This window comes from Euleptes europaea, chromosome 13 (genome assembly GCF_029931775.1).
Source record: "Euleptes europaea isolate rEulEur1 chromosome 13, rEulEur1.hap1, whole genome shotgun sequence".
Lineage (NCBI taxonomy): Eukaryota > Metazoa > Chordata > Lepidosauria > Squamata > Sphaerodactylidae > Euleptes > Euleptes europaea.
In genome coordinates this window covers 44373178-44379720 of record NC_079324.1, presented here as the reverse complement: position 1 = coordinate 44379720, position 6543 = coordinate 44373178, and positions in this window count along the sequence as shown.

The following is a 6543-nucleotide window of genomic DNA, read 5'->3' as shown; positions in this document are numbered from 1 at the left end:
GGGCCTGGAGAAGGCAGAAGCTGCGGAGTTTGCCAGTTAGGCCCTTCAGCCTGAGAGCAGAGATCCTTCAACGACAGCAGGCCTCCTTAAACGTCTCCCACTCGCCGTCCCTTTCCGCCCGAGAAATGTTTACGCGACCCTGGGTATGTAGGTATGGAAAATGTAATGCCCAGATATAAGGGCTGGTTTCGAACACTATGTATTCATACGCACACACATGGAAGCTTTGGGAAGTGGGCATCCGGGAGCCATGAACCAACAAATCATGCTCTCTGTGCTCGGTACGGCCTTTCACCAGTAGAGAGCTCTGAATTACCTTCATCTTTAGGTATGTGGTTTCTAGTTACTAAGATCACGAGACTTGCTTAGGGACAGCCTTCGGCCGATATCTATGGCCATGCTAATTAGAGTGAAGTAGACACTTAATGTGCACTGGTGCTTTTGTGTATCAATCTGCTTGTCAGCAGCCATGGGCCTGCCCCATGCGAATGCATAAATGAATCTGACTTTCCTTTGTTTCTCAGGTGAGTAACTCTGCATCTTATTTGGGGGTTATTTCACCCCCAGGGTCTCTGTTTAGCTAAATAAAGAGCTGTTGCTTATTTTAACCTCCTCCTAGTTGTCTTCATTGGACTCTATAAGACAACCAGGGCACTTCAAAAATAGGTATACAAATCAAACGTTGACTGGTAATAAATCATAAGGAAATTTATACAGTTGCCAAATTTTTCACGACCCCCATATGGGGGTCGTGAAAAATTTGGCTGTTTACATTTCCTTATGATTTATTATAAGGACCTGCAGTTTAAGAAGCTTTGAACTATAACAGAACTGCTGCTGCCTTTAGGCCATACCCAAATTGGTTAGGCCACTGTGTGAACAGGCTGCAGGACTTGATGGGCCTTGGTCTGATCCATCAGGACTTTCCTTATGTTCTTATGTTCAAATTCACACGTGACCTGAGCTTTTGCTACAGATTAATTAATCCGGGAAGACATCCTTTGATGCAGGCTAAGGGTCCCCACACAGCCCCCCCACTTATTTTCATCTGTGAGTTGTTGGAGGGTAGATAAGAATGTACACCTACAAAGGACAACACTAATCTTCCAAGACAAAGTACCTGTATGAGGCTAATCTTTAAAAAATAATTTTATTTATAAAAGCATTCCTTATTCAAGAGACAAGAATATCACTGTCACCTCTGATAAAGAGTATGCAGTACTCAGAAACTCATAGATATATTTTTGGAATGCTTCAATAATTTTTTACATTTGTCTCATTAGCAGCTTTGCTGAAACGTTCTGTAGCAACTGACAGTGTTTCCAGAAGTCAATAATTTTATTTATTTAATTTATACGTCACCTTTCTCCCCTATGAGGACACAAAGCAGCTTGCATTGCGTTCTCCTTTCCTCCATTTTATCCTCACAACAACTATGCGAGGTAGGCTAGGCTGAGAGTGTCTGATTGCATCAAGGTCACCCAGCAGGCTTTCAAGGCACTGAAGGAATTTGAACCTTAGTCTCCCAGATCCTAGTCTGATCCTCTAACCACCACACCACATTTGATGTCTATGACCAGGCCTGGAGTCGCTCCAAGCGTCGGCCACGGCTGAGCACAGGAGTCCACTGGCTGGTCAGGCCCAGAGTGGATCCCAGCAGTGGCCAACACCAGTTCAAAAGGTAAGTGCGTTCCCTGAGCACGTGCAGATGCTTTTTTCTGGGAGACCCATGATGGAAGCTTGCCGGGTGACCTTGGGCCATGATTTGGGGCTGCACCCTGGGGAGGGTGGAGTTTTGGGAGGGAGCAGCCATTTTCTCCAAGGGAACTGATCTCTGTAGACTGGAGATCAGCTGTAATTCCGGGAGATCTCCAGGCCCCACCTGGAGGCTGGCAACACCTTCACTTACTTCACATGGCTGTTGCAAGGATAAAATGGAGAATGATGTATGTATCTTTAATATAAAGGTGGGTAACCAATCCTTGTTAAATTATTTTGAATTATTAGTTTCTGACATCTATACTCACGTTTAAATCTGCCCTTCTCTTCCATGGACTTGAATTTTAGGCAGAGATAGTATTGGTTCACACACCAATACCTCCAAGAATATGAATGTAAATCAGAAGTATTAACACAACTCTTACCATTTCTTCCCTTTGTATCAGTACAATTGCTGCATATTTTGGGAACTCTCCAAGGTTTAATGAACAAAAATTCTACATCTTTTATGAAGCCAGAAAGTAGCTGCATTGAACCAGTAAGCAAACACCATCCATTAGTGTATAACTTGCCTCAAGATCAAATTTATCAAAATCCATCATATTCAGAAAATGTTAATTTAAAAAGTGTATTTTTGTCCCCCTCCAGATGTGATGTGGACTATTAATGTCAACAGAAAAGTGCTTTGCATGGGTCGAGAGGTTTTTAAAAAATATTTTTCCATATATTCCTATAAGGCCTGGTAATGAAATAGTACCAGTCTTTTCAGGATCCCAGCAACAACTACGTTAGAGAAATATTGCCCTGTACTTACTAAATAGGAACTACTTGAGAATATAAACATGAAAATTGAACTGCTGAATCCATCTAGTCCAGCATCCTGCTTGTAGCAGTGGCTAGCCAGCTGAAAAGCACAGAAAGATGGCATCAGCCTGGTGCTTGTCATATAGCGAGTGTTTTAGAGATAAACTGCCACTGTATACATTCAAATTAGCTATCATAGCTAAGCCATTGAGCATCAACCTTTGGAAACTGTAGCTAAAATCAGTGCTACAGAAAGGTGTATTTAAGTACAATCCAGTCACAATTCAAGCAACTTTAAGTCCCATGGTTTTCAAGATAAGCTATGTATCATCTCTTCTATTAAAATCAAAGCAGATGCTTTTAACTTTCACCTTGAAATCCAGGGAATTTAGTGCTTACCTTTGGATAGATCACAGCCATTTACATATCAAAGTAATGCAAGAAACCACCACAGACCCCATGAATATGGTTCTCTTCCCCTATCATGATCACAAAGCTTTGCGTGTGCAGAACCACTCAACACTGAGGCAAAGTCAATATAGGCACTTTTATGGCCATAAAGCTTTGTATGTGCAGAGCCACTCAACACTGAGGCAAAGTTAATATGGGCACTTTGAGTTCTCTTAAACTGCTCTCTTCAGCAGGGGAATATAAGGATGTCCATGGATTTTTAATGTAAAGGCATAATATTGAAAGTTATTCATGAACTGAAGTTCACCTTACTTAAGGTTTACCTATAACTTATACCAAATTTGGAGGCAGCTGCGCTGGCCCTTAAAAACCTAAACTATTGTGGTACCTTTCATTAAGGCCAAGTCAAATGCCACGATGTGTAACATTTCCTGCAAGTGTTCCTCTTTTTAACTTTCCAGATGCAGACATTAAAGCCTTTCTTCCTTAGCAATCACTTTGACCCTCACTGGTACAGTTATACATTTCTGCTAACCAATCAGAGATGGAAGGTTTGGAACTGAAGTGGAGAAGGGAGATGATAAATTGACTCTATGGCCCAAATGTCGAGTAGGTGTTGTACGGCTCTTGATGTTCGAAGGATCTTTTCTTTGTTTAGAGGACGAGAGGCTGTGACGAAGAGGTCGGGTGGAGGGCGACGAAATTCTATTTGGTACCCTCTGGAAATGATTTGGTACACCCAGTTGTCTGCGTGGGCCCAGCGGTTAGCAAACTGGGTCAATCGTCCCCCCACGGGGTTGAGTTGTCATTGTTTGGTGGGGCAGGGATTGTTGGTATTATTCCTTTCAGTGTTATATCGTGGGTGAGAGAATCGCCCCCCTCTACGAAAGGATCCCGTTTGATGACCAAGATCCTCTTTTTTGGTAATTGCGGTAGCGCGCAAATGGATGGAATGGACGAAAGGAATGAGTGGAGAAACCTCTGGTGTCCTTTCGAAAGCTTTTGGGCAAGGCTTTCTTCTTATCTTTTGTTTCCACTAGGATGGATTCCAGTGGATCTCTGAATAACTTCCCCCCTTGGTATGGGAAGCCCATCAGATTGGCCTTGGATTTGTGTTGCTAAGGCTCTAGCCGAAAAAGACATTGTATCCAGAGTGGAGTCTGCCAGAAAAGTGACGGCTTTTAATACTCTAGACCAGGGGTCGTCAAACTATGGGCCGGGGGCCGAATCCGGCCCCCGGAGGGCTTTTGTCCGGCCCTGGGACCAAGAAAGCCAGTCCCCCTTTGCCCCCCTCCCCAGAGCTTTTCTGGGCTTCCTGGCCGCGTGCGCCCAGCCGGAAGCCTCCCTCCCGCCCCAGTTGCCCCCTTCCCTTCTCCCTCTCCAGCCCAAAACCCCCTTTCCTGGGCAAGCGAGGCGTCTTGCCGCCTCGCGTACCGCCCAGTCGCCTCCTTCGCCTTCTCCCTCCCAACCCTCCTCGGCCCAAAACCCCCTTTCCTGGGCGCACGGGGCGTCTTGCCGCCTCGTGCGCCACCCAGTCGCCCCCTTCGCCCTCTCCCTCCCACCCGCCCCAGCCCAAAACCTCCTTCCTGGGTGCACGAGGCGTCTTGCCGCCTTGTGCGCCACCCAGTCGCCCCCTTCGGTTTCTCCCTCCCACCGTCCCCAGCCCCAAACCCCCTTTCCTGGGCACACAAGGCGTCTTGCCGCCTTGTGCGCCACCCAGTCGCCCCCTTCACCCTCTCCCTCCCAGGGCCAAAAACCACTTTCCTGGGCCCGGTCGCCCCCTTCTCTTCCGCAGCACGCCCCACCATGAGACTTCACCCATTGCCTAGCTTTGTGGCTGCCTGGGCCTGGCCTCCTCGAGCTCCATGCAGTTGCGCCTGGTCCTTCGGGCCCTCCACGATGCAGCCCAACGTGGCCCTGGCGTTCCTAGTCGGGCAGCGTTCTCTCTCCTCTCCCGGGGGTATCCTTGTTACCTGGAGGTAATTGTAGGGGGCCCCTTGGGGGGGGGCCTGGGCATATCTCCAGGGAGAAGAAAAAGACTTGTGGCCATTTATGCACAGGAGGTTTTGCCTTGGATTTCCCGCTCTCCAGATGCACATTTTCCCCATCCAAATTCTCAGAACTAAGCTCCCCCCACCCCCGGGCAGAGTTTGGAGAATTCGGATGGGGAAAATGTGCATCTGGAGAGCGGCAAATCCAAGGCAAAACCTCCCATGCATAAATGGCCTTGGTTTTTACATGCCGACTTTCTCTACCACTAAAGGGAGACTCAAATTGCCTTACAAGCCCCTTCCCATACCCTCCCACAACAGACGCCTTGTGAGGCAGGTGGGGCTGAGAGAGCTCTAACAGAGCTGTAACTTGCCCAAGGTCAGCCAGCTGGCTTCGTGTGTAGGGGTGGGGAAACTAACCAGGTTCACCAGATTAGCTTCCGCTTCTCATGTGGAGGAGTGGGGAATCAACCCAGGTTCTCTAGATCAGAGTCCCTGCTCCAAAACACCACTCTTAACCACTACATTTGTAAGGCAGACTCCAGCCTTGCCGCAGACTCCAGCCTCTTTATTCCCCATTAACTCGCCTCTGTGCATGCGTGCGGAGAGGGCAAGGGGGGCTGGGGCAAGGCCACGTCTGCCGAGGGAAGGCCGAGCCCCAGCCGCAGAGCGAAGAGGGAAGGTCCGGGCTCTGGAGGAGGATGCTTTTCAGGAGAGCCCCCTCGCGCCTCCTCCCCCGCACACGCGGGGAATTTGTTCATTTTTTTCCCAAACTATAGCCCGGCCCCCAACAGTGTTTGAGGGACAGTGCACTGGCCCCGTTTAAAAAGTTTGAGGACCCTGCTCTAGACACTCCTTCTAAAGCTTTACGGTTTTCCTCTGGTATGAGCTGGGTTAATTTGCGTGTCCATATGATGGCAGCTCTGGATAGAAAGGCAGAGATGACTGAAGCACTAACGGCCAGGGACGAGGCCTCGTGAGCCCTCTTAATGGCCAGCTCAGCCTTCCTATCAAGCGGGTCCTTAATGGTACCCTTGCCATCTCTGGCAACCAGATCATTGGAATGGAGGGCCGTGACTGGAGCCTCCACCAGGGGTATCTTAAGTAGCTGGGGGGGGGGGGAGACGAGTAGACAAATAGGTAAGACTAAAAAGGTAAGAACTACCAGAATTCAGTTGAAATCCTAAGCAGCAGAGGGCTGCAACAAAAACCCTGTCTCTCCCTTTCAAGGCAGGAAACAGAATGGAGCACAAGGGGAAGGAGGGGGACAGGAAATGCCGTAAGTATTAGAAAAGTTTTTTGTACCTGCCTCCCTGAGCAAGAAAAGGAAAATAATCCATGCTAAAGAGGCCCTCCTATCCAGAGCGAGAAGGGAGCCTTTTCTGCACCATTTACTGGCTCAGTGACATCAGAGTTCAGTTTAATAAAGAGGGCTAAACAGTTATCATGTCATTTACAGTTGTAACCCAAGGGAAGAATGGATTATCATAGTTCTCTAAACTATGGATAACCTCTAGGAGGCAGTTCCAGAAGCAATCTGGGGAATCCAACACTGCCTTGATACCATGTTGTTCTTTTTCCTACACGTAGCAATCCAACCTGAGCCACTGTATTCTTA